This window comes from Colobus angolensis, unplaced genomic scaffold, assembly GCF_000951035.1.
Source record: "Colobus angolensis palliatus isolate OR3802 unplaced genomic scaffold, Cang.pa_1.0 Scaffold74, whole genome shotgun sequence".
Lineage (NCBI taxonomy): Eukaryota > Metazoa > Chordata > Mammalia > Primates > Cercopithecidae > Colobus > Colobus angolensis.
Window position 1 is genome coordinate 3,263,392 of NW_012121154.1, and position 9,615 is coordinate 3,273,006.

The following is a 9,615-nucleotide window of genomic DNA, read 5'->3' on the forward strand; positions in this document are numbered from 1 at the left end:
TTTGGGGAGTTGAAAGGAAGGTCTGTGCCAGGGCAAATAACAGTGCAGAAACTAGAACTACAAAATAGCATAGAAAGAATGTAGTTAACCAAAGAGTAGACATTTCTTTCTGGCTCTGGGGGAATTGCTCATTGGTAGGGTAGCCTTCAAGAGTAGCATAACACTAAACAGAGGCAAGGCCAATATTAAGCAAATTTGATGGCTGAAACAGTTTTCTGCTTCTGGGCCTATAATTTAATGTCATTATTGGGCCTTTGAGGCTAATCCCACTAGAACAAGTCTAGGGGCTAACAGCAGAGGACAAGGAGAGTAGTGCTGAATGAGCAGCAGCAACCTCTGCTAAACAAATTCTGAAACTTAGTATTTAGATAATCTCTTGGGAACTAAATTCCAACCATCAGAGGCATTTTATGACTGTAATATATTAAACTTATATGAGTAGCAGCACAGGTGTGTCTTGAGCTATAAAAACTGAAAACAAACTCCGAATAGTCATAAGAAGGTGGAAGAATGTCATTTCTTTCTGTTGTATAATGGAAATACACCTAAGATCTGGAGTGTTTTCTGTTGTATAATGGAAATACACCTAAAGCTCTTAGAGCGTTGAATAAGTAAAAACATCAACAAAATGGACTGTGTCATTTTAATTTATAAACAGAGCTTGTATTTTACACTTAATTTTGTATAAACAGAGCTTAAATTTTACAGATATATATTGCTTTCTTACACACCACATGCATTTAGTTTGAGCAACTAATCTGACTTTAAGAAATAATTCATTTTATAGATCTTTGTTATTTAACTGTCATTTTGAACAAAGAGACTGACAGCTAACAAATTTTTATGGGATATAGGATATTTTCACTACAAAGTTTGATATAGATAGACTCCATTTATTTTTCCAGTTAAAAAGTAAAGCAGTCCCTTTAAACTGTTAATCATATTATGATTGATCTTTATTTTGTTTATGTAAGAAAAGATGAAAGCCTGGTCACTCCAGGCATGTGACATTGTCGACAGACTTTTCAGCACTTCACTAATTTATGGCTATTCAGTGGCAACTGAAAAATACTCAGGTGGCTGATAGTAGACATCCCAATGATTTACTTACAACATCTGCCATTCGATTACATAGGCTCCATTCAGCAGTCAGCTTCTTGTAAAATGGTGTTCCCAGTGAGTTCCTTCCCCTGTGCTAGTCAGTATTGAGTGACACTGAACTTCAGATTGGTATTGAAAGAGTTTGTCTCCTAAGAGAATAAATTAACTTTTCTAAATCATATCATATTTAGCCAGAGAGTTAAAAGAAAAGAAGATGAAGAAAGAATGATAAAAGAAAAAAACCATAAAAATAATTGCAGGAATCTTAGCCCCTAGAACCTGTCAAATCCTGTAGTGTACTTTTATGTTTTTAAGAGAGCAATGTTTCAGAATAAGCATCTGTGGGCATAGCTCGAAGTTATGATATTTATTTGTGAAAGAGATGATTGTAGGTAATTGACTATAATTTGTTTTTATTACCTCCCGGTATGAAGTATAGTAAGCACATGTTTGTGGACTAAACTCAGCTAATTATGGTTTAATATTTAATAAAAGAAAAAAAATCTCAGATTTCTATCATAAGGATCAAACTTAATAAAGCAATAGATTATAAATAAATATTGCAGCAATTAATTGATACCAAAACCAATTAGTTTCCAATATCTGTATGACCCACTGTAAGCTTATTTGATAATAAAGAGGAACACAACAAGAAGAATCGAATCTTAATTCTACATTGAAGTCGACTGTCTCTAAAAGTCGTGTCTGCTAAGATCTGTGCATGTTTAAGAGACACCATGAGTTTTCCAAGGCATAGCATAATAAAACCAAAAGCAAGTTTAGAAGTGGTTTAGAAGAAACAATGCTTTTTTTTTTTTTTTTAGGTTACAGCAAACCATTTGGCACAGAATTCAACTTCTTAAATAAGTATAATACAAAGAGCTCATCTATGACTCTCTCTTTTGTATTATTATGTACTCAACATCAAGATATGGCTGGGCTGAGAAAACAGCCTCTGTTTCCATCATGTGCCAGCACTGGAACAGGACATCACAGTTTTCTTCTTTTCCCAAAAGCAAACCCAAAATGGCATCAAGGTCAGTACTACCAGCCAATTCTAGAACTCAGGTTGGACTCTGGCCTCTTCAACTTATTTGCTGAGTGACCTTGGCCTCTTCCTCCTCAGTTTTCTCATCCATAAAACAGAAATAATTTACCTACCTCATAAGTTTACTGTGACTGATAACTACTGACTAAAGTGACTAAATAGATGTGAAATATTTAGATAGGGCCTGGCATACAGTAAGTGCAATATAAGCATTTATTATAAAATGGGTATTTAACACCACACATGGACATCATCTGACCTCCCCCAAATGTCTCCTTTTACCTCTCTTTCTGGGATCCTCTCTTGCAGCCTTTGTCTGAGCACCCCACCACCCTTTTTTCCTCTGTCCACACCGGGTCACTGACTCTAGTGTTCTCTGTCCAGTAACCATCCCACACCAATCTTCTCTATACATTGCTCCATTTCTTACACACAACAACTCAGCTTTGTCTCAGCTTCTCCAAACCTGGCTCCTCTCACCTTCACTTAGTGTTGTCTTCATATACATGAATGTATACTATCATAAATACTAAATTTGTTTCCTTTCAGTAGACAAAAGATCTTCTATAACCAGTATTCAGTATTCTAAGAAAGTGAGTAGGTAATTATAAACAAATTTCTGTGAGAAATTATAAATTACATTTTTGGTAACATAAACAACATTTAATATCATTAATGTGATAAATTATGTATAATCATAAATATCCATCACCCCCAGTAACTTGACAACATTCAAAGAAAAATTGAACATATGAATTCATTAACAAGTGTTAGTTTACTGTAGTAATTTAGCATGGGGCACTGGAAGTAAACTTCTTAACTTGTTTAGGCTATTTAGTACATAAAAAATTGTGATTATAATTTTTAGCTAAGTTTTATGTCCAGCTACCTACAGGTAACAAAAGGTGTTCTTTAATTAGGACTTTATAAACACTAAAAGAAGACCGTGTATACATCTCTTTGTATAAATCATTTCAGACAATAGTGTTTGGTAGTTTTTTCAGGAAGATAGATAACGTGAACTAGAAAAAATACAGTCCTTTTCACATAAATTTTCAATGCTGCCCAATTCAGAAAATAGTGTCAACTTGAAATAATTAAATGACTATAAAAGTTATCTTCATGAAAGACAGTATAGATGACCTTTTCTCATTGTTCCCAGTATGCTACACATTATGAATATTTTTTGTGTTAATCTTCATTAGAACATAAAACTGACTGTTGAAAATGGTCACTCCTCATTCCACCTCCATCTTAACCCATGATTTTTCTCATTTCAGATGTTAAAGTTGGGAGTTTCCATCACCTAGATTTCTATTGGTCTAGTAATCTTTGCATTTCCTTGCACAGATCTGAGGTTTTCTGCTTCCGAAACAGTATGAAAGAATGCCTGTGCTAGTTACCACTTTCTGGGATTAGCAGACCTCTGTGTGGAGCTGTATGGCACTGTCTTGTACTCCTTGTATATTTGCTGAAGTGTTATGAGCAAGAGAAAAGAAAAGAATATCTTGATGGGAAAAAGCAGTAGGCAAATTGAGTCAAAATTAAGAAAGACTCTCATTAAATTTATGACAATTTACATCATTTTCAAACATTGTATTCTACTAGCTGTAGAAGTTAAACAATTTTACTTATACCAGGTCTACCAACTTGGCAGACAAAATTAAACATTGCAGGAATCAGACTCTGCAGCACCCTCAAAAGGATGATCATGGAGTCCACCAGGCTTCAGTTTGCAAGAAGAAATGTTGGGCTTCCTATGAATGTCTATTTATCCTACGGGAAGGAAGACTACCCCCAACAAAGAGCCATGGACATGGGCTAGTGTGAATGGAAGAATTTTATCTGCTGCTCAGAATTTCCTCTTGTCCAGTCTTCATGGCATGTTCTTGATTGGTGACTAAGCATAGACGAGATCAAAGAAAAATAAAAACATCTCAAAAAGTTCCTTTCACTTAACTTGCTGGGTGAAACTCAGGGCACAAGGTGGTAGTATAACTCTCCGGTATTTTCAGGAGTGATTGAATATGGCATCAGCACTTCTGAGACAATGTCTCTGCAGTCTAAGCACAGTTCACAGGAGCAACAGTAGCCTTGGAGGCTGATATTACCACAGGTAGGAAGGCAGGTGGAGTGGAAACTGGTATATGCTACACTACTTTTGAGCATGAAAGAAAAAGGAGGGGAAGGAAGAAAGAAAAGAAAAAAGCACTCCTCCCAGAACCAACAGAAAAGCTAAGAAACATCAAACAATACTGCAAGTTTTTTTAAAAAGTGATAGAGGTTCTATTACCTTTCAAAGGATTTTAGTAGTAATTTCCCGTTACTACTTTCCCGTTTTGTAGGATTGTACTATAATAGTTAAATCTGAAGGTCACCAAATAAGGAAAAAGCATGTAAATAATAAAATTTTTGATGGGGATTCAAGGTATTTCAATCCAAGTGCCTTTTTTTTCCTTCTTAAATTAGCTTGTTCCCTTAAACTCACTCGCTATTTTACAGCTATTTTACAGCTACTTCTTAAAAAGGGAAAAAAGGCAATAAAATAGACAAGAATATTCAGTCTTAGTTTTCCTTATTTGCTCCTTGCAGAAGTGAATTACTATTTTCAGAAACATTTTCTTACGGGAGTCATTAGTCATTCTGGCCTGCATTGCAGGGAGGCCCTAATGACATTCTTTATGCCTACCAATGATATTATAAACAGTTGTTGTCACAATGAAATATGCAATTAATTTAGTATTCTAAAATTTTTCAGTTTCTTTCATCCATACTTTGAGGTACCTCTTTACCTGATCTGAATATAATTTAAATATATTGTATTTGGTAAAATCAGAATTTAAAAAAGAAGTAGCAAGAATAATTATATTTTGGGCATGCCCAAGATGGCCGAATAGGAACAGCTCCAGCCTCCAGCTCCCAGCGTGAGTGACACAGAAGACGGGTGATTTCTGCATTTTCAACTGAGGTACCTGGTTCATCTCACTGGGCAGTGCCGGACAATCGGTGCTGGTCACCTGGTGCAGCCTGACCAGCAAGAGCTGAAGCAGGGCAAGGTATTGCCTCACCTGGGAAGCGCAAGGGGGAAGGGAATCCCTTTTCCTAGCCAAGGGAAACTGAGATACACAACACCTGGAAAATCAGGTAACTCCCACCCTAATACTACACTTTACCAAGGGTCTTAGCAAACGGCACATCAGGAGATTATATCCCACACCTGGCCCGGAGGGTCCCACACCTACGGAGCCTCCCTCATTGCTAGCACAGCAGTCTGAGATCTAACTGCAAGGCGGCAGCGAGGCTGAGGGAGGGGCGCCACCATTGCTGAGGCTTCAGTGGGTAAACAAAGCCACCTGGAAGCTTGAATTGGGTGGAGCCCACTGCAGCTCAAGGAGGCTGGCCTGCCTCTGTAGAATACTCCTCTGGGGACAGGGCATAGTTAAACAAAAAGCAGCAGAAACCTTGGCAGAGGTAAATGCCCCTGTCTGATAGCTTTGAAGAGAGCAGTGGATCTCCCAGCACGGAGGTGGAGATCTGAGAACGGACAGACTGCCTGCTCAAGTGAGTCCCTGACCCCTGAGTAACCTAATTGGGAGATATCCCCCACTAGGTGCAGACCGACACCTCACACCTCACATGGCAGGGTACACCCCTGAGACAAAGCTTCCAGAGCAAGAATCAGACAGCAACACTCGCTGTTCAGCAATATTCTATCTTCTGCAGCCTCCGCTGCTGATAACCAGGCAAACAGGGTCTGGAGTGGACCTCAAGCAAACTCCAACAGACCTACAGCTGAGGGTCCTGACTGTTAGAAGGAAAACTAACAAACAGAAAGGACACCCACACCAAAACCCCATCAGTACATCACCATCATCAAAGACCAAAGGCAGATAAAACCACAAAGATGGGGAAAAAGCAGTGCAGAAAAGCTGGGAATTCAAAAAATTAGAGCGCATCTCCCCCTCCAAAGGAACGCAGCTCATGGTAAGCAACGGAACAAAGCTGGATGGAGAATGACTTTGACGAGTTGAGAGAAGAAGGCTTCAGTCGATCAAACTGAGTGTAGTTAGATACTCCATGGACTTTTTTTCCGATTTCATTTGCTTTCAGAACACACTGATATACATATGACATGGTTTGTAGAAACTTAGAGATCTCAAAGGATAACACTATATAAACAAAAAACAGTCTCGTGTGGTTATGGTAGGATCTGTAACCATTTGTTTTCAGTTTATTCAAAGAAAAAAGCTAATTTTGACAGTTTTGATGAGAAAACAAATGATATTCATTGAATTTATTTCATAATATATGTAGAAATACAATTATTGCCCCAAATTTCCATCAAACACTAAATTATTTAATAAGATGTGGATAAATAATGCTGACTTTGATTTAAAAATTTGGTGAATGATAGAGAATTAAATATCTACTTTATAGGCAGGAGTGTGTGCATTTGTGTATGTGTGAGTTTGTGTCATGTTTGAAGGATTTTTTTCTCTATACCTAAGTAAAGAAATATAGGGGTCAGGCTCAGTGGCTCACACCTGTAATCCCAGCACTTTGGGAGGCCAAGGCGGGCAGATCACTTGAGGTCAGGAGTTCAAGACCAGCCTGGCCAGAGACCAGCCCGGTCTCTACTAAAAATACAAAAAAAGAAAAAAATAAATAATATAACTAGGCGTGGTGGCGGGTGCCTGCAATCCCAGCTACTCGTGGGGCTGAGGCAGGAGAATCGTTTCAACCCCGGCTGCGGAGGTTGCAGTGAGCCGAGGTCAGGCCACTGTGTGATCACTCTGGCCTGGGCAACAATAGCAAAACTCTGTCTCAAAAGGAGGCATTCCCTTTACTTCCATAGATAGTCTAGGAAATTATATAGCCTAGATTATTAAAATAGTTATGAAGTTCTTGTTCTATTGACCCCACCCAATTTTTATAAAGATTTAACATGTTTCACTTTTATTTTAAGTTCAGGGGTACATGTACAGGTTTGTTATATAAGTAAACTCGTGTCACAAGAGTTTGTTGTACAGATTATTTTGTCACCCAGGTATTAATACTGGTACCCATTAGTTATTGCTCCTGATCTTATCCTTCCTCCAAGATCTAATATTTAAATTCATGTGAAAATAACTATACTTTACCATGCTCAAAATTCTGATGAATAAGATTTAAAGCTATATTTATTATTAAATTTTGTTATATAGTAATACTGCTCTAGAATTCATAGTACCTTAAAAACTTAGCAAAACGGGCCAGGCCTGGTGGCACAAACCTGTAGTCCCAGTTACTCAGGAGGCTGAGTTGAGGAGATTCTTTGAGCCCAACAGTTTGAGGCCGGCCAGGACAACATAGTAAGACTCTGTCTCAAAAAAAAAAAAAAAAAAAAAGTTAGCAAAGGTGGAACTGGCTTTTAAAAGAGTGTTATCTAATTATATTTAAAGTGGATAGTGAATAATAACTTACACATAATAATATAAAATTAACACTCCCCACCCCCACCAAAATGTTTCCAACAAATACCATCAGGTAAAATGAGGATAAAGACCAATCCAACTAAATGGCTTTCCATGGCTGTTGGTAAAGAGATGAGAAGAGGGGAAAGGAAGACCTTAAAGGTAAAGAAAATCAGAGAGACAATTTCAAAGAAGTATGTTGCCTCTTTTCCTCTTGAAAAGTTTGTTATATTCCCAATGATAATATCAGAAAGATAAAAGAATTTTAGATTGAAAAAAAAGAAGGAAGTAACCACATTGTGATTTACTGAAAAGGGTAGAGAAGTGCATTCCAATGTGGTTTTACCTGTGAATCCCACAACACCAAACTCCATGCGATTCTTTGATTTTGCTGTTAGCTGTTCCATTATGGTCTTTTCTCCTAATTCAAGTCCTAAATCAGCAACATTGGTCATTTCCTTTCCTTTCTATTTAGAGTATGTCATATAGTATTTCAATTATTAAATCAATAAGTACTAACTACTGAAACTTTGCTATGGGCAAGGCACTGGTAGCAGAAGAACTTTTGTTTCCTTGTGTGTCACCTAGGGATTTCGTGTTTCACCACACTCTACCACCAAATTCACTCTAATATGTTTTGTTTCTTTCCAAAGCCCTAAATAAAAACAGGCAGGATTTTGTATTCCTGTGGAATTCCCAGACATATATAATATACCACTGTATTTTTTTTTTTTTTTTTTGAGACAGGAGTCTGCTCTGCTGCCCAGGCTGGAGTCCAGTGGTCCAGTCTTGGCTCACTGCAACCTCCGCCTCCTGAGTTCAAGAGATTCTCCTGCCTCAGCCTTCTGAGCAGCTGGGACTACAGGAATGCACCACCATGCCCAGCTAATTTTTGTATTTTTAGAAGAAACAGAGTTTCACAATATTGGCCAAGCTGGTTTCAAATTCCTGACCTGGTGATCCACCAGGCGTGAGCCACCACGCCCAGCCACTACCATCCTCTTCATCCTTTTGGTACAGTAGAGATCCTCCAAAGATTATGGTATTGGCTGAACACACAATATACAACACTGACTAGGTGAGATTGACAGCAGGTTATTAGTTCCATATATTCATAGCCTGGGGGAAAAGGATCCTACACAACACACAGGGCCATTGGGGGTGTTGTGAGAGGTCATGGGAGGCAGGCTTTGTAGTGTCAAGTGGGTGAGGTGCCACCAGACTCCAGTGGGAGAGTGTGATTGCTTTATTTGAATAATTTGGTGATCTTGCAGGAAGACTGAAGCCAGACACTCAGAAATAAGCAGGAACTATGCCTGGACCTTGTGATAAGGAAGGTTGTTTGGCTACAGTACCTTATCCACAGGAGCAGAGTGGGCAGGGCAACTTGAGGTTAGGTCATTCAAGTCCCTCTCAGTTTTCCCCAAATACTGGCTCTTAATCTTAGACCTTATGCTATACTCCCATAAACACCCAGAGAACAAACTTTGGCTGCATGCATGTGAATACGAAATATTCCTCTTCATCTCTGTCTCACTCCTATTTTCTGCACCAATCTCTGTGATCAGAATGGGCTTCTTCAAGCACTTTATAACTACCTGCCAATATAGAACAGAAAGCCTTAAACTCAATTGTATATTTTCCATACTAAGGGAGAAAGTTTTGAGTTGAACCCTCTAGGCTTGATTCTTCACATGCTAAAAGAAAAGAGAAAGACTTTAGAAAATCCTCTCTGAAGATAGAAGCCTGGCTTAAAGACTTCTTGTCTCAACAAGGAGGTCAACTGCCCATCAGCCCTTGCTTTGGAGAGGCAAACACTGGAATTTATATTAGGGTGAGAACTTTCAAGAACAGGTTTTTGGCGGGGATTAAAATGCATTAGTTTAATATTTGTCAACAGATTGTCTCATATATCTTAGAATCTCTGCTCTGTCCATAAATTTTGAACACTTTTTGTATAAATACAATATATCTTTATCATACACCAAAATAATCACTTTTTTTTTTTTTTTT